The sequence below is a fragment of the Rhinolophus sinicus genome, linkage group LG10, assembly GCF_036562045.2.
Source record: "Rhinolophus sinicus isolate RSC01 linkage group LG10, ASM3656204v1, whole genome shotgun sequence".
In the NCBI taxonomy this organism is placed as follows: Eukaryota; Metazoa; Chordata; class Mammalia; order Chiroptera; family Rhinolophidae; genus Rhinolophus; species Rhinolophus sinicus.
The window spans coordinates 42,714,846-42,739,439 of NC_133759.1; the positions used below are offsets into that span (position 1 = coordinate 42,714,846).

Below are 24,594 nucleotides of genomic sequence, written 5' to 3' on the forward strand. Positions count from 1 at the left end.
ACTTGTATTTTATATAAATAGAATCACACAATTTGTACTCTTCTTTTGGGGCCTGGCTTTATTCACTCAACGTAATTATTTTTAATATTCCTCTATGTTGCAGCACATTTGAATACCTCATTTCTTTTTATTCCAATGGACTAGTATTCCATTTAGGAATATACCACAGTATATCTGTTCACTAATAAATGGGCAATTGGTTTTTTTTTCTATCTTGAGAGTATTACAAATAATCTTGCTGTAAACATTTGTATCCAAATCTCTGTGGACATATATTTTTATTTCTTCTGGGTTAATGCTTAAGAGTGGAATGGTTAGATCATATCATAGGTGTAGAATACATTTTTAAGAACTGCTAAACTGTTTTCCAGAGTGGTGGGACCATTGTGCAGTCCCACTCACAGTTTGTGAGAGTTCCATTTGCATCACATCCAACACTTGGTGTTGTCAGTCTTTTTCCACTTTAGTTACTCTAATACTTGAGTAGTGGTATGCCATTGTGGCTTTAATTTGCATTTCCGTCATGACTAATGATGTTGAGCATCTCTCCAAATATTTATTTGCCACCTGTATGTCTTCTCTGGTGAAGTGTCCGTTCACACCTTTCCCCCATTTTGTATTGGGTTGTTTCCTTATTACTTAGTTTTGAGTTGTTTATGTCTCCTGGATACTTGTCCTTGATCAGTTGTATGGTTTACAAATATTTTCTCTGAGTTTGTGACTTGACTTTTCATTTTTGTAGCAGTATCTTTCAAAGAGCAGAAGTTTTCATTTTATTAAGGTTTAATTAAAATATAGCTAACATACAATATTACATTAGTTTCAGGTGTACACCATAGTTATTCAACATTTATATGTTAGATTTATATGTGCGGGGGGCTTACCTCACTGAGTGGGATTTTCCCCAATGCACTTTTGTGCCTGTTGAGACCGCAACTTTGTGTGTGCCATTTGTGGGGCTAATTGGGCGGTGCTCTGCGGTGATTTGAGTCAGCCTCCAAGTATGTTGTTCTGGGCCTCTTGTGAGAGGCTCCAGTGCAGGCCCTGGTCACCCACTGCCTGTGACTGGCTAGGGCCTACATGGTAGGAGCTACTAAGCAATATACAGTTGTTTGCTGCGTATGCTAACTCTGGAGGCAAGTGGGAGAGGCCATGCTGTGAACCAAGGATGTCTGCCACCAGTACTGGGCCTGGGGTAGCTCTGCAAAAAGCCAGGATACCCTGAGGCCTGCATCCACCTGCCAGCTCCCTTAAGGTTTAGCCCTTGATAAAGCCTCATCTGGTACACAAATTGGGGGAGACACAGGTCTCAGGGAGTCACGAGAGTGGGAAAAGTGTGGTCAACAGGTTACTGTAAACTGACTTGGTGCCAGTGCTGAGGCTGGAGATACTCAGCAAAAGTCTCAGAGCTCACCGAGGCCAGTTGCCTCCTGCCTAGGACCTGTGAACTCCAATAGTTTTCTAAGAAAGAGTGTAATTCTAGCGGGGCTGGCTGTTCTCGGAGAAAGTGCCTCTGGTGTTGGGTGAGTTGCATGGGGCGGGGTCCCGGGGTCCCGGTGAGTCAACAGGTTGGAGGGAGTGGAGCTTACCAGCCAATCAGATTCAGATTTGTCCATGTGGGGGCGGGCTCAACACAGGAAAGATGGCGCCTGCTTGCTGGCTGCACAGGAGAGCTTCACACAGGGAAAATGGCGACTATCCTCCAGCCCTCACTTTGAAGCCACACTCCTCAGTCTGCTGCCTTCCCCCCACCACCCCAAATGTCTCTAACACCCTCCGAGTCCCTATCCCATCCGCCGGAACCAAATGTAAGTGCCTGCGAGTGAGAGAGCCTGTACTTGGGCCATTTAAGTAGATGTCTGGGTTTCCTGCAGCCTTTCATCCCACCCTGTTTGTTGGAATTTCCACTGTTTTTCACAACCAGATGTTGTGGGGGCTCCTCTTCCCAGCACCAGTACTATGGGCTGGGGAGGCTGGTTTGCAACTGAGGTCTTTTCCCTCCTCTGGGGGAACCTCCATGGCCGAGATATCCCTCCTGGTTCTCAACCATCACGCAGAGGTTTGGGGCCCGTTTCGTGTCTCCGCCCCTCCTGCCGGTCTCGACAGGGCTTCTTCTTTATATCCTTAGTTATAAAACTTCTGCTTAGCTGCACTTCAGATGGTTCTCCAGGTTGATTGCTCTATAATTTAGTTTTAATTTTAACATGCTAAGGGAAGGAAGCAAGCACGGTGTTTTTCTAATCCGCCATTTTGGATCGCCTCAGAAGTTTTAAGTTTCGATGAGGTCAAATTTATCCATTTATTCTTTTATGGATAGTGCTTTTGGTGGTGTATGTAAGAAATACTTGCCTAGATCTTTGTCTAAGCTTGCAAAATTTTTTCTCCTCCGGTTTCTGTCCCTTGTTCTATCAACTATTAAGAGAGGGATATTGAAATTTTTTTCCCCTTTCTTCCGCCTCCCCTCCTCCCCCCCTATTCTGGTTCAAGCCGCTGTTTCTCAGTCTAGTTGTGTAGAACACAGCTCCCTGGCCCATGCTGGTGTTATGAGCCTTGTGCTCACCCTCCCGCCCCCCCCGCTGAGGCCGGCGGTCGCCAGTTGTCGGTCGGCCACTCACAGCGGCTCACGGCAGCTCTCGCCGGCTGCCGGCCGCTCCCACTGGCCACCAGCAGCTTATGGCGGCACACGGTAGCCCATGGCAGCGCACAGCAGCCCAATTATTGTGAACTTGTCTATGTCTCCTTGCATTTTCATCAGTTTTTGCCTTGTATATGTTAAGCTTTCTTATTAGAAACTTAAACATTCAGCACTGGTTTGTCCTCTTGATGAAATGACACCTTTGTCATTGTGAAATGACCTACTCTTTCTCTGCTAATATTCCTTGCTCTGAAATTCACTTTGTCTGATATTAATATAACCACCCCAACTTTTGACTAGTGTTAGCATGGTGTACCTTTTTCCATCTTTTTGCTTTTAATGTATTTGTCTTTATGTTGCAATTCATTTTTTGTAGGCAGCACAGAGTTGTGTCTTGTTTTTGAATCCAGTCTGACAATCTCTGCTTTTTCACTGGGGCAACTTAGACTACTCACATTTATTTAGATCGTAGACACCATTAGCTCTAAGTCTCATCTCTTGCTATTTGTCCCAGGTTCTTTGTTTCCTTTTTTCTCTTCTCTGCTGTCTTTTGAATTGATTGAATATTTTTATGATTCTATTTTATTTCCTTTGTTAGTTTATTAGCACTATTTATTTGTTTTGTTCCTTTAGTGGCTTCTTTAGAGTTTATAGAATAAATCTTTAACTTATCTCAGTATCTTCAAGTGATATCACGTTACATGTAGTATGACTTATAATAGTATACTTCCATTTTCCCCCCACTGGAACTTTGTACTACTATTGTCATATATTCACTTGTGTGTATGTTATAAACACCACACTACTTTTTAAAATTATTTTTGTCTAAACGGTCAATATATTTTTTTAAGTTTTGAATAATTTTTTAAAATCTTATATATTTGCCTATGTAATTATCATTTCCAATGCTTTCCATTCGTTGTGAGGATCTGTATTCCCATTTGATATCATTTTCCTTTTTTCTGAAATACTTCCTTTAACATTTCTTATAGTACTACTCTGCTGCTGATGAATTCTTTCAGATTTTGTATGTATGAAAATGTCTTTATTTTTCCTTTGTTTTTGAAAGATCTGTTTGCTGATAAGTTAACACCTCTTTTCTTTCTGTGTTTTAAAGATGTTGTCTTACTGCCTTCTCACTTATATTGATTCTGGTGAGAAATCTGTCATCATTATCTTTGTTTCTCTGTAATGTAGCTTTTTTCTGGCTGCTTTTAATATTTTCTAATTGTCACCTGTTTTGAGACATTTGATTTTTGATGAACCTTGGTATAGTTTTCTTTGTGTTTCTTGTGCTTGGGGTTCTTTTGGCTTCCTCGGTGTGTGTGTTTATACTTTTGATCAAATGTTGGAAATTTTTTAGCCATTTTTTTCTTCAAATATTTTTTTCTGCACTCCCTCCCCTTTCTCCTCTCCTGTGAGAACTGCAATTGAACATGTGTTAGGCCACTTAACATTGTCCCAGAGCTCACTGATGCTCTTTTCAATTTCTTATTCTCTCTTCTCCTTGTGTTTCACTTTCACATCTTTCCTTCCACACTATTTAATCTGACGTTGATCTCATCCAATGTATTTATTTCATTTTAAACGTTGTAGTTTTCATCTCTAGAAGTTCGATCTGTGTCTTTTTTTATATCTTCCTTATCTCTACTTAACTTTTGGAACATATGGAATCCAGTTATAATAACTGTTAGTGTTTTCTTATCTACTCATTCTAACTTCTGGGTCAGTTTTGATTGATTGAGCTTCTCATTATGATTATAACTTTCTTCTTCTTTGCATGCCTGATAATTTTTCACTGGATTCCAGGCACTGCATTTTACCTTGTTGGGTGCTAGATACTTTTGTATCCCTATCAATATTCTTGAGCTTTGTCTGAGATGCAGTTAAGCTACTTAGAAGCAGTTTGATCCTTCTGGGTCTGGCTTTGAATATTTGTTAGATGCAACCAGAGCAGAGCTCAGTGTAGGGCTCATATTCCCCCCTGCTTTGGCAAGACCCCTGTGAGTACTTGACTCAATCTCCCATGAATCCTGAGGTTTGCCAGTCTGGCTGGTGGCAACAGGCAGTACTCCCAGCCCTGCCTGAGTGCCAGGCTCTGTTCCCTCTAATCCTTTCAGATGGTTTTTTCCTTGGCCTTAAGTAGTTTTCGCACACATAGGCCAGATCGGTCTCAGCTAAATACTGGGGGAGGACCCCCACCCATCTCCAGAGACGACTCTCTGCATTGCTCTCATCTCTCCAGTTCTCTGTCCTGGGCTCCCAGCACCAGCTCCTCAATTCAAGGAGGACACTAGGTTCCACCTGGGTTTCCCTTCCTGAGCAGTGGCCTGGAAACCCCTCAAGGCAGTAAACTGAGGCAGTTACTGGGCTCACCGCTTGTTTCCCGTTTCTCAGTTATTACTTACACTATCATTGTCTGATGTCCAGTTGTAAACAAATTATTGTTGTGTATGTTTTGCCCATTTTTAGTTATTTGCAGGAATGAGGGTAAATTGGCCAGAAGTAGAAGTCCCCTGAGCAGTTTAAATCAGAGAAGCAATGAGGCAGCTTTGTTTTTGAACAATCCCTGTTTCCAGAAGTTCTTCCTAATCTCCATGGGGTCTTCGGCATCTGGGCCCCTCTGCCTGAGTGAGCTCGTTTTCCCAGCCTCCTCCTGCCCAGAAAGGTGGTGTGGGCATGAAGCCAGCCCTTCAAGACCAGCCTTTTGCATTTCCTGGGAAGTGGCCCAGCCTCCCCTGCTGTCACCTCACATTCTTGTCTGCAGGTCCCTGGCACTCAGAGGCAGGGAGCATTAGGGTGAGCGAAGCAACTTGTCATTGTGTTGGCAAGAGTGAGGGAGTCGATGCCAGGAAGATCCTCCTGGACCAGGGAAAGAGGAAGTAGGCTTTACATTGGAACAGCACTTCCGCATCAGGCATGGCCACATCCGGACCCCCAGGGGGTCAGCTGGCAGAGGACTTTTATCCTCTCATTAGAAGGCTGGAGTTGTGGGAGGTCACCCAGCTGCTAAGTGGCACAGTTCGTGTCTCTGAGCACTTGTGCAGGTTTGGGGAAGTAAGGCAGTGATTTGGGTGGTTCTGAGGGATCCTTCACCTCTGCCCATGTCCCCAGAAGGCCAGCAGGAATAGCTGGGAGGGACTGAGAGCCACCGCCATGGCCTCCCTCGCCGGCAGGAATGTCTCCGAGCTGAGGCTGGGAGCACTGAGTGAGACCCCCTCCGGGCACTGTTTGCAGAGGCTGGCCTGGCCTGGTTGGGGCAAAGCTGGCAGGGATTGATGAGGATGGCTGAGAGGGTGCCGTCCTTGTCAGGAAAGAGCAGAGCTTTAATGGAAGGAGGCCTGTGGATGCTGTGTCGTCACTACATGCAAAATGCTCCCTCAGACGAGCCAGCGGAATTTTCCACCAAGGCCCAACCAGGCAGACTGCATCAGACAGCAGCCTCCAATTCTGGTCTGTCCCTGCAATGCCAAGAGCTCAGAACTCTGGAGAGGGTAGGGGGAAGGCAGAAGTGGGCTTCAGAGTCTCAGGACACAGGAAAAATGGCACAGGGGTGAGATGGAGAAGCTTTACCACTGTGCACACACCTAAGAGCCAGGGAGTCGTGTTGCTTGGTGTCCTCAGATGTCATTGGTGGTGGAGGGAAAGGAACCGCATGTGGCTTCCAGAGCTGCTTCCTGATGACTTGACCTGAAACACTCCTAACCACTGAAACTCTAAATCAGAGCCTCCAAACTGGGAGTCTGCAGACTAATCCTGAGGCTGCGCGTTGACTTTTGTGTGTACTGCGTTATCCCACCTGCTGTTTTCAACGGGAATTAATCACCCAAATCCCCTCGTTGGGAGATGTCATGGGAAAACCTGGATTTCTAACCTCTCTTAAAAATTTAGAAGCTCAGGCAACAGAGCTGAGCGGTGGCCACTGTCCAGGCCCCCAGAGTCCCCATCACTCCCTGTCGCCTCCCACACACCAGGGCCAGTGAGCACTCATGGCGTCCTATGGCCATTCCCCTCGTGATCTTGTAAGTGTGGGGAGGCCTTGCCCTCTGTCATGTAGAGCCTGTCCCCATCCAATGTCCACGCAAGAGGTCCCTGATACTGCATAGAAGGGTCATCTCCCTTTCCTTTATGACAGCCTCACACTGAGTAACACACCGCCATGTCTCCCTGACACACCCAACTCAGACCTCCCGGCCTTCTGGCAAAAAGCCCTGGCTCCACATATAATGGGGCTTCCCCACCAAACCTGCCCCTTGAGAAAGGGATCTGAAGCTCATTCCTAGGAAATTGGAGCAGTTTGTTTGGGCAGAGGGCAAGGCCTTACACCACAGGCAGGACTTAGTCATGTGGGGTTCAGGGTGCTGGGAGGCTTACGGGGAGGTATCTGGGGGGCAAGGTCCTTCTCAGTGACCTGGCTGGCCTGACATGGGGCCAGGGTACAGAAGGCAGTCATGGCCTCTTCTCCCGCGGAGAGGACAGACCATCCCTCTGGAGGCGGGGGAGGAGCCAAATGCCTGTGCTGAGCTCTCAGCCCTCAACGCCTATAATGGGAGGCTCCCAAAGGGATGGCCTTTGGACTTTCTTTATGTCACAGTGACCTCAAAAGATGTTTCTTCAGGGCCACAGAGTCCGGGGCCTCTTAATATCACTGGGGAAGTTGTTTGGTTTGTCGAGGTTGGGCACTGGCCTGGAGCTTCCATGAGAGGCCACAGAAGGTGCACTTCTTGAGGGAGAAGTGGCTTGGGCCGCCCCTGGGGACGTCCGCCTTGCTGAGTCGGACAGGGCCTCAGTGGGTACCTTAGGATGCAGTGCTATGGCAGGTGTTGAAACCATGGAAACCAGGGTCTCTCCATGCAGTCACCACCGCCAGCTAATAGTGAGTTGGCGATAAGCAAGTCACATGGCCTCAGTAACTTTGTGCATCAGGAAGGAGCAGTTTTTGCTGGCAGGTAACAGAATATGTAACTAAAAGTACTAAAGTAATAGTAGAAGGTCCCAGCTTGATTCAGTAGGGATCCAGGTGTGATCTCAGTGTGTCAGCCTCAGGCTCACCTCCTCACAGGGAAGCAACCAAAGGAAGAAACCAAAGGAAGAAAGTGGGTGAGGAAGAAGGGTTCTCCTTGTGTCTCTCTCTTCCTACTGGGGAGGGAAATCTTTGTGGGATCCCTCTAGCAGAAGTATTAAAGAATGGATCAGAGGGCACCCTTAGGTGGGAAGGAATCTAGGAAAGTGTCAGATTTTTCCTGCTTCTGCTATGTCCTGGCAGCGTGGAGCGGGGGAGGAAAATGGCTATTGTGTAGACAACAGCCAAGGCTGACCTGCCTCAGCTACAGAAAGGAGGCTGGACTGAGGTTGTCCTGGGAGTCCTGTCAGATGCCCAAGAATACACGTTTATCTAAGCTTTGTTGCTCAGGGTTATTATTTCAGAAAGTACTAGAATATTAAAGGTTAAGTTAGTCTACCTCGCCTGGCAGGTTCCAGTTTTTCTCACCCACCTGGTGGCCCCTGTAAAGGGCCAGTACTTCAATATTGTGCCTTCTCTTCATTAAAATCCCCAACCTCATATCTTACTGTCAGGGAAGAAGGCATTTGATTTGAACAGATTCGTGCTAAAGTGTTAGTGGCTGAAAGGCTCCAGTGTTGGTCCCCTTCCACTAACAAAGGAGGCTTGTTTACCTCAAAGAGCAAATCGTCAGTGTTAGGTTTACAGAAGGTGGGCTTTGGGAAAGAAAAATCAATTGTTTCTTGGGAGGGGCGGCAAATCTGGGATGGAGAGAAGGACGTCCTCTGTTACTCCATCATGGGACAGCAAAACCTTTCGGAAGCCCGAGTACAGTGGGAAAAATAGCACTTACGAAGCACAGATGTGTGTTAACTCATTTGAGTCTCACAATGACACTGTAAGATAGTGATTAGGATTCCCACTTTATAGATGAGGAAACAGAAGCTCAGAGAAGTTAAGTCACTTGTCCAAAGTCACACAGCTAGGAAGTAGCAGCGAGGATTCCAACCCCAGGCCCATATTGCCTAGGGCCACTGGTCCCATACAGCTCCTGCATACCTTACCTTTTATCATTTCATTCACTCCCTCAGCTGAAGTCTGTGAGGGCGCAGTCAGAAGTCCTACAACTGCAGCTCCCAGTGAAGCCAGGCCTTATGGCAGTTCTGTGCACTCTAGCCAGCCCGCATGGGGCAGGGGGGTGAGCAGGAGAGCTGGTCAGGGGTGCAGAGGTCAGCAGCAGATCTGCTGGGCCTCACTTTGCCAGGGCTGTCACCACAGCACAGGGCCAAGGGGATCTAGCCAGGACCTCAGTGTCCTAGCTTTCGCAGGGCCTAATCACCCAAGCCACCAGCAGGGCGCCTGGCAAGCTGGCCCATCCTCTTTAGATGTTGTGGGCGGGTGGAAGAGTGGGGCAGAGGCCCAGGAGAGGGGAAGGGACACATCTATGCCTGTCCCTATTGGGCAGGGCCGGAGTTCAAAGCCAGGGCCTCCTGACTGATTCCAGTTTCCCACAATCAACTTTGTCTCAGAGAATTTCATTAGAGATTTCTGAACCACCTGCCAAGTGGCAGGCCCTGGGCTAACCAGGGTGAGAGCAATGCAAGGTCCTTGTTCCACTGGGCTCGGCACAATGACAGCTACCGTGGACGGACGCTCCTGAAACCAGTAAACATTGGTGCTTAAAGGAGCCACAGAGGATATTGACCCAGCTCAGGGGTGGCAAACTCAAATGTCCCCAGTGCCAGGCTGATGCCATGCTGTGTGGAGGTGGGGTGGGCAGTGGGGACTGGTGGGGCATGTGGCCCCTCTAAGGGAGCAGTCACCCTCAGTACCATCCAGTAGTTCGCCTTGTGAGAGTGTGGCATCCAGGAGTCAGGTATTCCCATTTTTAAGAAAATCCAGAAATCTTTACTTTTATCTATAATTTTCCTAATTTTTAAAACTCTCCAGGACAACACCAAAAAGTCATCTGCAGGCCAGACTCAGCCCATGGCCACCGTCCATTGTTCATGAGGCACAGAAACGAAGAGGGTTTTCCTGAGGTCGTACAGCAACTCGCGGCCAATCCCGTCTCCTGGTCCGAGCAGGGGATCTCATGGCCCTGCCTCACACTCACTTCTAAGTCCATTCTCTCTTCTGGATATTTTAGCTTTGGGCGCAAACCACTTGGGGTGAGAATTACAGCCCCTAAAAACTTCTTCTATAAGACACAAATTTGGAAATTGACAGCAAGTCGTGTTAAATCTTCTGGCACCTTCTGAAGAGTGGCCTGCAGTTTTAACGCTAAAGCTGTTTGACATGGAGCCATTTCTATTCCTTCTTTCTCAAAATGCAGGGGACCCTATGCCGCCCCTTTAGGGGAGCCTCTCATTCATGATGTAGGGAGCACCCAGTTCTCTTCTGAGCTGCCAGGCCCTGTGTGGTGCCAGCCTGCGGGTGGGAGTCGGGTCCACTCTGCATGGTCTGTCCCATTGTGTCCACAGCAGACGGTCGGCAAAGACAGACCTCCCAACGCCTGGACCGAAAGTTCCTATAGGTGGGAAAGCGGGATGTGTCACTTGGCTATTAACAGTAATTTTAATTACAACAAATCAACATGTAGTTCACTGAATTAAGAATGGAAAATTTGGGGTAACAACCAATTTGGCAAATGCTTTCCCCTTCTGATTTATGCCTCGGTTAATTTTTTTTTTAATTTTAACAAATATTTATGTAGCGTTTACTAAGTGGCAAACTCTGTGCTAAGCACTTTACAAATATTGACTCATTTAATCCTTGCACCCACGCTCTGAGGCAGATAATATTTTACAAATTTACGGATGGGGAAACTGAGACACAGAGAGAGTGATTAACTTGCTCCAGGATATGCAGCTGACAAGTGGCCGAGCTGGGCTGCAAAACCCAATCTATGTGGCTTAGGGGTTGTGCACATAACCGTTACTTGCTCCTCCGCTGCTTTGTTACTCTGAGACACATTTTCCAATTTGGAATTGATCGGCTCAGAGGAAGATGCCATTCTTTTTCAACCTGAGGAAGTAGTTAAAGGACTGTGCCATTGGGAGACAAAAGACCTGGGCTCAAATCCCCGCGCTGTCTCCTGCCTGGCTGTGTGACACAGGGCAAGGAATTCCCCCTCCCCTGAGCCTCGCTTTTCTCATCTCTAAACTGGGCTAGTAGCATCACCTGCTTCTCAGTTGGAGGGAAGTGGAGTCATCCATGGATGTGAAAGTGCTCTATAAAGTCTTAAATGCAGTCTTTGGGGCTTGGAGGAGTTAAACTGTCGGGGTCATAAAGCTGGTTTTCACTAGAAAGTGTCCCGCACTTAGAGGTCAGCCCCCATTGTCTGTGAGGATCCGAGACTCACAATGCAAGCAGCCCCTGCCCTGCCACGGCTGGTGGTTGTTCTGTCCCAGGGCTGCGGGCTGCTTCCCCGGCTTGTCCTATTGGCCCTGTGTGGACTCTGCTCCAGGACTTGAGGTGCTTGCAGTCAGTCAGCCACTAACAGGCTCAGCGCTCCCTCATAGCACAGCATTACACCCATGTGGGTCGGAAGAGGATTTCTACCCTGTGCTGCTCAGCAATATTTTGTTTAAATGAATTTATGCCATGGATTAATATAGTTTGTGAGCTGAACTGCTTACTTGGCAAGAAGGGGGAAGTGAACAGGATTTTGAGAAATCTGGTGTGAAGTCAGTTTTTAGAATGAGGGTGTGCGCGTGAAGCCTGGGGATATGGAACCGGGCTCGGTAGGAAGTGTGTCTGCTTTTCATCCCTGCTGGACTGTTTCCCAACTGTGGGACTCTCCACCTGCAGCCGAAGGACTCTATCTCCTGTGGAAAATAACAGCTCCTACCCCAGGCTGGTGGGGCAAGATGGTGCCCGTGGCAAGGCTGCGTGGCGCCTGGTATGTAGCATGCACTCCACACAGGAAGGGTCAGCCCGATGAGAGCAGGCTCTGCGCCCCCAGCACCCAAAGGGCACGTGGAGCATGCAAGGCCCTCAATGCAAATGTGTCCAGTCAACAAATGAATGGTAAATACAGTCGATTCTCGTTCTTCACAGATTCCATGTTACTTACTAAATTCACCTATTTGCTCATATTTGTTTGTGACCCCAAGATCCATAGGTAGGGTGCTTTCGCAGTCATTTGCAGAGATGCGCAGAGTAGTGAAAATTCTGAGTTACCCAAAGCACGTGTTCCCAGCGGAAGGTGGACAAGGGGTTGCTCTGCCTTCTCGTCTCAGCTTTCATATATACACAGGTGTGCTGTCTTTTGCATCTCTTGGTGCCAAGTTTTTCTCATTTTTGCCGTTTGTTTGTTTATTTGTTTGTTTGGTGATTTTGTTGTTTTCAGTGATCCCTAAGCACAGTGCTGCCTGGTGTTCCTCAGTCAGGAAGGCCGTGACGTGTCTTACGGAGAAAATAAGTGCGTTCAATGAACTCTGTTCAGATGGGCGTTACGGTGCTGTTGGCCATGAGTTCAATGGTAAGGAGTCAGCAGTAGATATTAAACAAGGTGTCTTTATACAGAAACACACATGAAACAAAGGGATGTATTGATCCATTGACGGAGGCGTTGTGCACAGAGGTGCACAGGAACCTAACCCCGGACGTCCCCTAGGAGCCGTGGTTCAGCATTCGCTACTTCAGTGATGGTGGAGATTTTGTAAAACAGAAGTACTGCTAATATTGAAAATCAATTGTATGGCCATACTTACGATTGTTATGGTTTTTATTCTTCAAAAGGGAATCAGGAAAGAGGTTGGCGTTTGGAGTTCTTCCATTTTGACAGTGGTTGTGAGGATCAAATATGATAAAAGCTGTGAAAGGTGGTTGTGAACTGTAAAGTCTGTGGGTAGGCATTGTAAATGGCCTCACTTTAAGTATCGCATGGACACCCCACTCTAGGGCAGTGGTCCTGCACTGAGGCCGCTGAGAAAGTCCTGCCTTGGTCCCTGGGGCTGAGACTGAGCTTTCAGACCATCAGAGACCACATTGAAAGGGGACACTTTGCTGCATATGAAGTCTTTGCCAGGCTTCGATGAGGGCTGTTCCTGTCTCCTGTCTGCTCCATGGCCACCATCCAGTCTGGGCCACCATTGTCTCAGGCGTGGACAGTCGCATGGCTGCCTCACTGCTCTCAGCCTCCCCACTGGGTTCTCTACATGCATCGCCACATCGCAGGGACTGGACCCCTCTCCTTTCCACTTTAATGGCTTCCCATTTTTCCCAGGAAAAACCCAAATCTCCGCCTGTGACCCATGAGTGCCTAGGAGGCTAGGCCCCCGCCTACATCTCCAGCTTCACTGCCACCACGCTGCCCCTCGCTCTCTGCTGCAGCCACACTGGCTTTTCTCAGGGCCTTGAATGCACTGCGCCCCTCCTGCCACAGGGCCTTTGCACTTGCTAACCCTCCCTGCCTGTCCTTCTGACCCACTCCCCCACCTCCGGCACCTTCACCTGCTCACAGCCTGCATGTCCTTCAGGACTCAGCTCAAGTCGCTGCCCTGATGACCCTGCCCAGGACACGGTAGGCCCATGACGCAGCCCCCACTCCACCACACTCCCCTTTACAGAACCTGACACTTCACATGTGTTTGAGTGACCATTTGGTGAATGACCATCTTCCCACCCACTCCCCAAGACTTTAAATTCCATGAGGTCAGACACTGGGGCTGCCTTAGCTCCCCACCGAGTCCTCAGAGGAGAGGAGAGGGCCTGGCACATTGTAGGTGCTCAGTGAACACTTAGTAGATGAGCAAACATCCACCCCATGCTGCCCGCTGGGGAAAACCGTCCTGGACAAGATCCAGCCTCCCCCTTGCAGTTCACACACTGGAAGGACAGTGAGCTACCATCTGCAGAGCCCAACCACATGCGACGATCTTCTCCTTCGATTCCCTCAACCATCCAATGAAGTGAAGAGTTAATATGTCCCCTGTATTGGGAGACAGTGAGGAGGAGGCTCAGAGAGACAGGGAGAGCTGGCCCAAGGTCCGAAAGCTCAGAAGGGGCAAGAGTAAGATGTGCACCCAGGCCTGCGTGGCCCAGGAGCCTGTGCTCCGAGCCTCTCCCTCTGGCGCTGCGCTGACCTTGCCACCTTTGGTTTGCCCACACCCTGCACATGACAGTTTTGTATGTGAAGGGACTGGGGACCCGACCTCACGTCTCCAGCCATTCTGATGTTTTCTCCTGTTTACGCTGGTTCCAAAAGGAGAACCAGACAGAGCCCAGGCTGATTCTGTTCTTGGGGGCAACTTGACTGTCTGCCTTCAGCACAGCACATTGCAGAAGCCAAGCTCAACGGGCAGATTCAGTGGTTGCTGTCAGCATTGAGGAGGCTTGAGAAGGCTTTGGCCCCTGGACGGCCTTGGGGGAGCCTTGGGATACTGAGACGGTGGGATTCATTTGACTTACTGCCTTATTATACACGTGGGGATACTGAGGCCAGGGAAGGGGGAGAATTTACCCAAGGTCAGAGAGTGAGTTAAAAAGCAAAATGAGAAGCTGAGGCTCTGGTCTCCCTGGGCAGTATCGCTCGCGTTTGCCTCGAGGTCTCACTGGCAAAATGGGAACAGGCAAAAGTTCTTTGTCTCTACCAGTCTATTGTGCTTTCTGAAATTTCACCATTAGTTTTTATGTCTTAGAGTAACTTCTGCTAGTTCTCTAACAGAATGATAATACGAGGTGTGATCAAAACATACGGTGAATGTTTAAAAAAAAAATTATTACAGTAAAAGACACATTGCCATTAATCCCCCTCAAAATCCTCCCCCTCGCTTGAACACACTTATCCCATTGTTCTTGCCACTTTCTGAAGCAGTTCTGGAAGTCCTCTTTCGTGAGTGTCTTTAGTTGCACTGTCGTGGCTGCGTCCATGTCCTGAATCATTTTGACTTTGGGGAAGAGCCAGAAGCTGCACGGTACCAGATCCAGTGAATAAGGTGGATGAGGACACACCCTAATGTTTTTATTTGGCAAAAATTGCCATACACCGGAAGCGACGTGTGACAGAGAGCGTTGTCATGATGAAGGATGATTTACAGCACACTTTAAAACACACCTTCTCTCAACCGTAGCTCACACCCGACTGACTGCACCAAGCAAGTTGCAACTTGTTACACACTGTTCCTCAGGTTCAACCTGCTGCCTCACGTGAAGATCCTGCCTTTCCATTGGATGGCACTCGGCAGCATTCACTGTATTTTTCAATCACACCTCATACCCTTAGATGGGTGAAGTTGGGAGAGAGACCCTAAGTCATCCACCAAACAAAATATTCATTCGTGTCTCTTCTCTCTCCACCTATATCTCCATCTATCCACTTATCTATCTCTCCAACCATCTCTCTACCCATCTATCCATCCATCCTTTTACCAGATTCTCACTGAACACCAATTCTTCGACTGGTTCCGTGGGATAAAAAGATGAATAAGGCCCAGTTCTGACCTCTGCAGAGCCCCTAATACTCTGGAGGCAGTAAATGTGCGAGGCCACATTTCTGCTGCTCTGTGAGGAGCACACTAAGGGAGACATTCACAGCTGGGCTTCTCAAGCAGAAAGAGTTTAGAGACACCGACCCTGAGTTCTGCATCCCAGCTCTTCCTATTAATTGGCCGTGTGTATACCTCCGGACTCAGTGTACCCATCTGTGATGTGGGCAGGTCAGACTAGATGAGTTTTTCTCAGACCCCAGTGATTCATACACCTCTCTCCACACCTATAGATGAGATCACCTGCTCTAAAAAGTACTTCATGTCTTTATTCAAATGAGCTCACTTTTTTTAGCAAACTAAATTTTAGAATGAAACGTTATTGCTACCATAAGTGGGAAAATATGTTAACAGTTGTCATAAATAGAAAGTAACTGTAAAAATAAATTTTAAAAAAAAGAAGGCAAACTGCAGGTTTTAAATTCTAGGTACACACTGCTTCCCACCAGGGGAGGCCTGCTCTCCTTGGTTAGGAGAGAACTTAGCAGATGCTGGAGAGGTGGCAAAGGTAACCTACGACTCTCCCCTTGGAGTGCTTTCCCTGCAGTGTGCCTCAATGTCAGGGGGTGACTGTTGGGGTGGGGTCACCCCTAAAGGGTCCCCGAGTATGGATGCCACTCCTGCTCCAGAAGTGGAAACATTGCCCTGGAGGAAGCTTCAGGTCAGATGCTGTCCTGGCCACCAGCTCTGAACCCTCTGGATGTGCCCGGGGCCTGGCCCCTCTGGAGAGCTCACACCTCCCCCGCCAGCCTCCCAGAAGGGTCAGGAAGCCATGAGCCGGATTCTGTAACTCAACCCCGGTGGTATCTGCTACAAATCCTTACTGAGGGAAACCAATATGGAAATCTGAAGCCAGACCATCCAGGAGGTTAGCAGGTGCAGCCCATCACTCAGAGAGGGCACTGACCCTTTCTAATCTTACCTTCATCCACAAAACTCCTCTATCCTGTCTGCATCACCCATCATTCTTGACTTGAGGTCCCCAAAACCCATGACAGTATAGGGTCCCCATGGTGTAGCCTTTCTGAATTTCCCTGTGGCATATCAGGCATGATCGGAAAAAGAATGTTTCTTAGCTATGCCAATGCCCGAAGTGCCTCACGAGCTCTTCACATCCCTGGAAGGCAGGTGGTCTGGTGGATGGAGCCAAGAGACCCAGGTTTGGGTTACTCTGTGCTCTGTCAGCTCCCTGGACTCTGGTTTTCTGGGGGCTGCTCAGCCTGCTGCAGAAACACTGACATCAAGGGTATTATTTACTTGAAAAAATGTTCCATTTTGGATTCAGATTTCAGAAGGATATTTGAAATACTAAAGCTGCTGCCAGCTCTGTGAGGACACAGAAAAGCCCACTTTCTCATTTGGCCTTGGCTCCAGCCAGAGCCCAGGGGGGGAAGGGTTGTCTTTGCAGCCCCCAACCCCCACTCCTAGATCTGAACAGCCAAGCCAGAAAAGCCCAGAGGGGGACAAGGTTAAAAACACAGCGCTGAGCTTTGCCTTAGAAAGTGGGTTTCCTCTGTAGGTAATAGTTACACTCTCTCATGCAGTTCTTGCAATCCATTCACTCACTCACTCACTCACTCACTCACCCACCCCAGCATGCTGACGTTTGACTGACAAGCATGGTCACGAGAGCCCTGTAGGTTATTTATAGCTGGTGTCCCTCTTGGTACATGCCAAGGCCACACTACTTGTCAAATATTGTAAATCTCACTCTTATATTCAAAAATATTTATTGAAAAATAATATTTGAGAATAAAATTTAAGAAGCAAAAAAAATATTTATTGAGCACACACTGTGTGTTTCAGGCACTGAGCTTGTCAAGCCCTGGGACACACCAATGTCCAGACACGGTCCCTCCATCCAATGCTTATGGTCCACTGCAGACCGAGACACACCCACAACTGCAGTGCAGGGATGGTTGTGATGGAGATCCAGATAGGGAGGCTACCGTGGGAGCTAGAGGCCAGAAATGAAGCAGGGACATTTTTGAAAAGTTACCCAGAAGGTGAAATTCCACACCCTAGACTTTTATTACATCCCCTTATTGACAGAGCAGGAAGGTACCTGAGACTAGCTTTCCCAAAGTGGGTTCTGAGGAATGCCAGTCTTGTGGTGTGTTAATAGACATTGCTCCAGAAAAGGTTCCAAGGTCAAGGTAGTTTGGGAAATGCTGGGTCAAGCAAAACTCAGTCAGAGTCTATGTTGCAGGACTTATCAGAGCCTTGATGTATTCATTGCTTTGTGAAACCTGCAAGGGTGGTGGGGGCTCCAGCATGAATCATGGTGCCACGTTTTAAGGAGTCTCTCAAAAGATTAGTGCTCACTCCCGGAGACTTTAATCTAGTCCAACTCTTTTGTTCACAGATAAGGAAATGGAGGCCCAGAGAGGGGTTGGCACTTGCCCAATATCTTACAGGGAGCAGGGAGCCAAGCTCGGGCTAAAATTCAGGGCTTCTTTCCTGCAAGCAGGTTTGTTAGGGTGTGTGGTTTGGGCTTTGCGTGCTAGTGGCACATGAGAAGAGGGGGACCCATGTGGGCTGAAGCAATCCTCGGAAGATTCCTGGAGGCAGTAGGATGTGAGCTAGAAAGTCTGGGCCCCTGGGGAGCCAATGACTCATGGCTTTATTGACTAAACAGCAGTTATCACTGAAAATCAGATACACACTCATTGATGCCCAATTTGCCTGGAGAGGACTTCAGGCTCAGGAAATCTTCCCACCAGGGGAGATTAGTCTGAACTCACAGGAGATGCAAGCAGCAGGAGGTGTATTTTCCAGGTCCTCTCTTCCAGGAAGGCTTCCCTGACTGCTGTCCCCAAGTCAAAATAATCCTTCCCTCGAATTCTAACCCCAGGTATTTTGTAATGTCATTTTACGCTTCTCCATTCTTCCTTCTGAGTTTTGTTTTAGCCAGCATGAGAGCCCCACTCATTTATAAATGATCTGAGAGCAGAGCTGGTGGTTTATTCTTCCTTGTTATGGTTAATGTTTCTCAGGAACTCACTGTGTGCCAGGCACAGCACTCAGTTTTCCCTGGATCCTCTCATTTTACCTTCACCACTGCCCTCCACAGTAGCTGTTTCTGTCCCCATTTTATGGAGGAGAAAACTGAGGCTTGGGAGGTTGAAGTAACTTGCTTGAGAACATGGGCCAGTAAATGGTGCAGAGGCTCGAGCCTTCATTTCTCTTTAAATGGCTGGCTTGTGAAATTGAACAAAACTGGGTGGTGGGTAATCCCTCTGGTATCCTGCTTTCCTGGAGTGGCGACCTGAAGCCTGGTCTCTCCTGTCTCTCCAAGGCTGGGGCTGGGACCCCTGCCCAGAGCCCGTGTTCCAAGCTCAGCCCTGTCTCAGCTTGTTGACTGTAAGAGGATCCAGGGTGTGAGGTGTGGCCACCTGCAATTTAGAAGGGCAAGAATGAAGAGTACAGCTGGCATGGCCCCCGGGTCCCCAGACCCACTGCCCCTGTGCCCGGACTTGCCCCAGTCCTTTACTCACCCTCATTTCACTCCAGAACTTTCCATGCTGGGGGTCTGGCAGTCTTCCCACCAATTACTGCCCATCCTAGCCCTTCACCTTTATTTATGGGCAGAAAAACTGGGACCCAGACTTCACAGCTGTTGTCAGTGTGAATGAAATTTTAACAGTGGTGACACCCAAGCAGCACCGGGCCTACAGTTCTTGGTTCGGGCCAGGGGCCGGGGTCTCCTTTCTTCCGTAATTAAAAATGCACCAGGGAAGACAGATTGCTCATCAATCTTTCATCCCGACAGTCCCTGCTGGGGAAGGAAAGGACACTGGCCTGGCTGCCCACAGCCTAGGACCTTGCTACCATGTGCATGAGTTCAGGGCCTTGGGAGGGGAGCAGGCCGCTTGAATGTCACAGGGTGTCACTCTGCGTGTGACAGGTGACCAGCTCTGAGCTTTCTGCCTCATGTGACCTGAGACGTCAGGGAGAGGCCCACAGAGGGTCTGTGTGGAGCAGAACAGTCAGGAGGCCTCTGAATAACCACATGGCCAGTCTTATCCAATTAAAACTAGGAGAGAGACAGATTTAAAGTGGCTAAGAGACTAGATCTTAAAGGTTCTCACCATAAAAAGAAATGGTAATTATGTGCCGTGGTAGAGGTGTTGGCTAACACTAGGTTGGTAAAAGTTTTGCAACACATAAGTGTATCAGAGGAAGATGTTGTACACCTTAACCTCATACAATGTTATATGGCAGTTATAGCTCAATAAAAGTGGAAAAAATATGTATATCCTCCATGTTTTAGCCAAGTGGAAAAAGTTAATAGAAACTCTTCAGTAGGGTAATATGTTTGAGGACCTCGGCACAGGGCCAGCCTGGAGAAAGCACCCCCGTGGGCGATGCTAGTTGTTATTATTGCCGTCGATGTTGTTGCCTCTGCTGCAGAGCTCACCCACTGCACTGGTCTAAGGCGTATGAGGTATCTTCTCGGAGACTGACCTTGCTCATCAGTAACACGGGAAGCATACCAGTACCAGCCTCGCAGAGGTGGGGTGAGCAGTGAATGAACTGGGATCCTTTGATGGCGTAAAATTGAGCTGGGCCCTCACGTGTCCTGAGCTAGGAGGAAGGGACAGCCTGGCAGATGAACGAGACACTGGCTCAGCCACTTCCTGGCTCTGTGGCCTGGGAAAGCCCCACTCGTCTCCTGGCCTCAGTTTCCCTGTACAAAGCAGATGCCAGAGCAGGTGATCGCCTGGGTCACTTCCAACTCTGGGTTCCATGAAATGCTGCACGTTGCCTCTTGTCAGGCTAGTGTTTTTCCCAGAAGAGATTTGGGGAAGGGAGTGCTCAGCTGGCCACTTCGTGTGTCCCGTGACTGCTGTGTCAGGCTCGTGCCTATGGGCTCTCTGCAGCTCTGCCCCTGGATCTCTGGGAACTCGGGGCTGGGCCATCTTTCCAGGAAGGGGACGGCCCACCTCCATAGTGGGAGGAATGTGAAGAGTGTCCAGTGGAAGAGAATAAATAGGTGGAGGCGGGGAGGGGAGCTCAGGGGCGGGAGTGGGCCCTGGAGGAAGGTGCAGAGAACGCAGGTTCAGCCAGGTAGGAAGCAGGACAGAGGCTCGGGAAGGGTCCGTGCCAACTAATAGTCGCTGGGCTGGAGCTGAACTCCTGACACTTGGGAGGACCTGGTTGGCACCGCCGTGGGGCCTGAGGGCCTGTGGCCTGTGTGTGTGGGGGGGGGGGGTCAGGACTACGGTGCTAGGCATCTGTCATTTGTCTCTTGAGACCCTGTGGGGGCAGAGCCCCAGAAAGTAGTTTCCAGGCTCTCAGCCTCACATAGAAAGGTGTTGGCTCAGGTAGTAAATGGCCAACTGTGATTGCATGGCCATCAGCTGTGGCTAGTTGGCCGTCAGCTGTAACCAGTGAGCCATTGGCCACTAATATAACTGCTGTGGCTACGCTAGCAAAAAAATGGGGGCTAGCAAGGAGATGGTGGCTGAGCTAGCAAATGTGGATGGCGGTTTGCGGACAGTGTGGATCCAGCCTCCAGTGAGAGTATAGTGCCGCCAGAGAGAATATAGTGGTATGACTCCCCTACCTATGGCTCCGTGGGTGTTCCTTTTTGGCCTCACCATATCCTGCGTTCTTATGTGGGGAGCGGGAGCAGAGACCTCGCAGGCCACCCTGCATGACACCCCGCACGACAAATGGCGCAGCGAGCAGGGTATGGTGCTGGCCAAAGCTCTCCGAAGGACGGTGGAGCAGTTTGTGTGTATGAACACTCAGTCTGAGGAAGACCAGGAGCAGCAGCTGCTGGAGAGCTGGACCCCCATGGAGGGGTGGGAGGACGTGGACGGTTCTCCCACCAGCACAGGAAAAGCCATGCAGCTGCTGGAGAGATGGAGCCCCGTGGAGAGGTGGAAAGATGTGGACGGTTCCCCAACCAGCACAGGCCGGAGAAAGCAAAGGTCGTTGTGGCCCTGTGGACTGGGAAGTTCCTGCTCAGGCAGCCCGGATGCGGGACTTGTCCCAGGAGGAAAGGCTTGCTGAGTCCTCTGTGGGAGATAAGGGTGAGGTCAAGGTCGTCCTTCACCCCAGGACAGCCCTGGAGAAATGACTATGTACTATGGGGAATTGCCTTCCATCCCTAATTTAATGGACAGCTTGACTGTTTGTTTGGGAACTGTTGTTAGTGGAACTGGGGGATATTTGCTTTTGTGTCTTGACTGGCCGCCATTGAGAATATTTAAGCACCTTGATTGTGAGTCGCTGTTGTTCCAGCAGGGTACCCCGAGAGGCCCAGAGAGAGCGGGAGAGTGGCAGTGCCCTGAGAGCCCTGGCTGAGTCCAGGAAGTGTGGCTGTGCCCTGAAGATACCCTGGCTGTGCCCAGGAAGTCGGGCTGTTCCCAGAGAGAGTGGCAGTGCCCTGAGAGCCCTGGCTGAGTCCAGGAAGTCTGGCTGTGCCCTGAAGATACCCTGGCTGTGCCCAGGAAGTCGGGCTGTTCCCAGAGAGTGTGGCAGTGCCCTGAGAAATCCTAGCTGTGCCCGGGGAAACTAGTGGTACCCTAAGAAGTCCAGGAAGTCTGGCTGTGCCCAGAAGTACTGGTGGTGCCCTGAGAAACCCTGGCTGTGCCCGGGAAAACTAGTGGTACCCTAAGAAGTCCAGGAAGTCTGGCTGTGCCCAGAAGTACTGGTGGTGCCCTGAGAAACCCTGGCTGTGTCCGGGAAGACAGGTGGTACCCTAAGAAGTCCAGGAAGTCTGGCTGTGCCCAGAAGCACTGGTGGTGCCCTGAGAAACCCTGGCTGTGCCCAGAGAGCCTGGCTGTGTCCAGGATATTGCATTCACCCCCAGGCTCCTCGCACAGGTCCCCTCGCGGAAGACGCTTGTCGCGTAGATTGTGAGGCGAGAGCCTGTAGGGGTGGAGTGTGGGGGCGGAGCCCCAGAGAGTAGTTTCCAGGCTCTCGGCCTCACATAGAAAGGTGTTGGCTCAGGTAGTAAATGGCCAACTGTGATTGCATGGCCATCAGCTGTGGCTAGTTGGCCGTCAGCTGTAACCAGTGAGCCATTGGCCACTAATATAACTGCTGTGGCTACGCTCAGGGAGAGAAAAAAGAATGGGGCTAGCAAGAAGATGGCGGCTGGGCTGGCAAGTGTGGATGGCGGTTTGCGGACAGTGTGGATCCAGCCTCCAGTGAGAGTATAGTGCCGCCAGAGAGAATATAGTGGTATGACTCCCCTACCTATGGCTCCGTGGGTGTTCCTTTTTGGCCTCACCATATCCTGCGTTCTTGTATGGGGAGCGGGACCAGAGACCCTGCATGACACCCTGCATGACAGACCCACTCTCTGCCCTCTTCACCCTGACCTGTGCCCTGGGATGGTGACCTGTACACACCAATGCCCGCTTCCCCCTCTGGCTTCGGCCTCTGGGGAGCTCTGGCAGGATACAAGATGGGCTGGGGGTGGAGAGGTTAGGGTATTCAGTCTCCCAGCTCTCGCTCTCCCTCAGGCATGCCTTCACCACAGGTGACCACTCCTGCCAGGGTCTTCTCCATGCAGCCCTCTCTGTGCCTGGGTCTGGGAACCGTTTCCTCCTCCCATCCCCTTCCGTACTGTTGTGGCTACTCGCTCGCTCGTGGGTCATGAAAGAATTCACGAGGCAGGTAGAAATATAAAAGGAAGATGGGCAGTTTGCTGCAAACTACTGCAAACTACTGTGTCAGTCTTTGTTTGGTCTCAAGTTCTATATTTTCTAACCAGGATGTAAATCGCTTTGGCCTGTAGTAGAATTTTCTATTGTGTTTGGCTGGTTATCCTAACCTTTGCATATGTTATGTAGATTTAAGTGGGAGCCAGGAGTGGATCCTGTACAGATGCAAAACCTCTCCCAAGTCCCAGGGCCAGCATTGGGCCCGAAGTAACCAGAAACATGGAAACTGGTCTGCAGAGTAAACATACAGCAAGCAGAATCATTAAGTCCTGGCGTGTGGGGACAGAGCCAGGAGTGCAGTTTCCAGGCTCTCGCCCTCACGTGGAAAGGTGCTCACTTGGGTAGTAAATGGTCATCAACTGTGATTGGACGGCCACCAGCTGTAACCAGTGAGCCATTGGTCACTAATATAACTGCTGTGGCTACGCTAGTAGCAAATGGGGGCTAGCAAGAGGACGGTGGCTGAGCTAGCAAGCGGCGGAGTGTGGATTGCAGATTGCAGAGAAGCGGATTGCTAGCAAGTGAGATTGTTTGGCAGAGACAGGTGGGTGGCGGGTTGTGGATAGTGTCGTTCCCGCCTCCTGTGTCTCCAACCCAGCTGCCAGCAAGAATATAGTGGTGTGACTCCCCTATCTATGGCTCCATGGGTGTTCCTTTTTGGCTTCACCATGTCCTGAGTTCTTATGTGGGGAGCGGGACCAGAGACCCTGTGTGAGTCCCTGCACGACATGGTGGAAATGAAGTAGAGAAAGAAAAGCTTTCAAAAAGTCCCCAGCTAAATTACACTTGTTCAATCAAATTATACCAGAGATCCAAATCTCAAAATAGAAGATTTAGTGCCACCATTACAATCTCCTGTCTTAACGCACAGTAGGGATAGTAGCAAAAGGATCCCCACTTCTGCTCCCCTCCTGCCCACACCTTTGCAGACGTCCTTTATTAAACCCTCAGGCCCCTGATTCAGCCCCAGCCACAGCGCAGGGATACTGGAAAGCAAAGCTGGAGAAGGGGCAGCAAGGTCTCCCGACTTCTCCATGTGTGTCTGGAGCGGGAGAAGGGAAAGGAGGAGTGGGAACCCAGGCAGTCCCGAGAGGGGAGCACTCCCTGGCCGACAGCAGAGAGGGGCTACACATTTGAGCTCCCAGGGGGGCCAGACAGGTTGGGATGTAGGGGAGCATGTGCCGGCCTAGAGGGGCGGCCCGCGGGGCTCTAGCCCATTGGTGTCCTGCTGGCACGTGGCCCAGAGGGGCAGCTCCGCCCCCAGAGGAGTCAGAAAGCGAGACTTTTGCGTGAAATTCCTCAGTTTCTAAATACTGGTATCAGTTCAAATATTAAGTTTTAAACAAATATTAAATTTGAAACAGCCAGCTCCAGACCCCTGGCTACCAGTTTGTGACCTAGAAAATACAAGCCCCTCTGATGGGCCTTTCTGATCTCCTTTGCTCGTAGGTTTCCCACACCTGGAGCCAGACTGAGAGCAGCCCAGGAGACAGGTGAGTGTGAGAGCAAGACCCTTGATTCACCTGGGGGGACGCAGCATCCCAACCACGCCTGTACGCACACATCAGGCATGTTAGTGGCCCCAGTTTGGAAACACTGGTTTGCAAACCGTCTGTCTGTATGGTCAGTCACCCCCGCTGTCCCCACCCATCCTGCCAAGACCACCCCAGCCTCCCTACCCCCTTCCCAACACTGGCTCTCTCAGCAGCCTCTCCCAAAGCCTGTAGATTGGGGGTAGCAAGGGGGGAAGAAGTCAGCCCCAAGCAGATGTGAAGCTACTGT

General features: G+C 49.7%; 1 protein-coding gene across 10 annotated transcripts in view; it reads left to right on the forward strand.

Annotated features, from left to right (window-relative positions):
- The window catches only part of ATP2B2 (ATPase plasma membrane Ca2+ transporting 2), a 360,324-nt gene that overhangs the window by 56,679 nt on the left and 279,051 nt on the right, over nucleotides 1–24,594 (forward strand). For 8 of the 10 annotated variants that reach the window (XM_019732636.2, XM_019732642.2, XM_019732643.2 and 5 more), the window contains exon 2: nucleotides 24,262–24,305. The exons of the other annotated variants lie outside the window; for them this stretch is intronic. The gene's annotated coding sequence lies outside the window, so the exon portion shown is untranslated. The remainder of the gene's footprint in view (nucleotides 1–24,261; nucleotides 24,306–24,594) is intronic. 10 annotated transcript variants of the gene reach the window in all.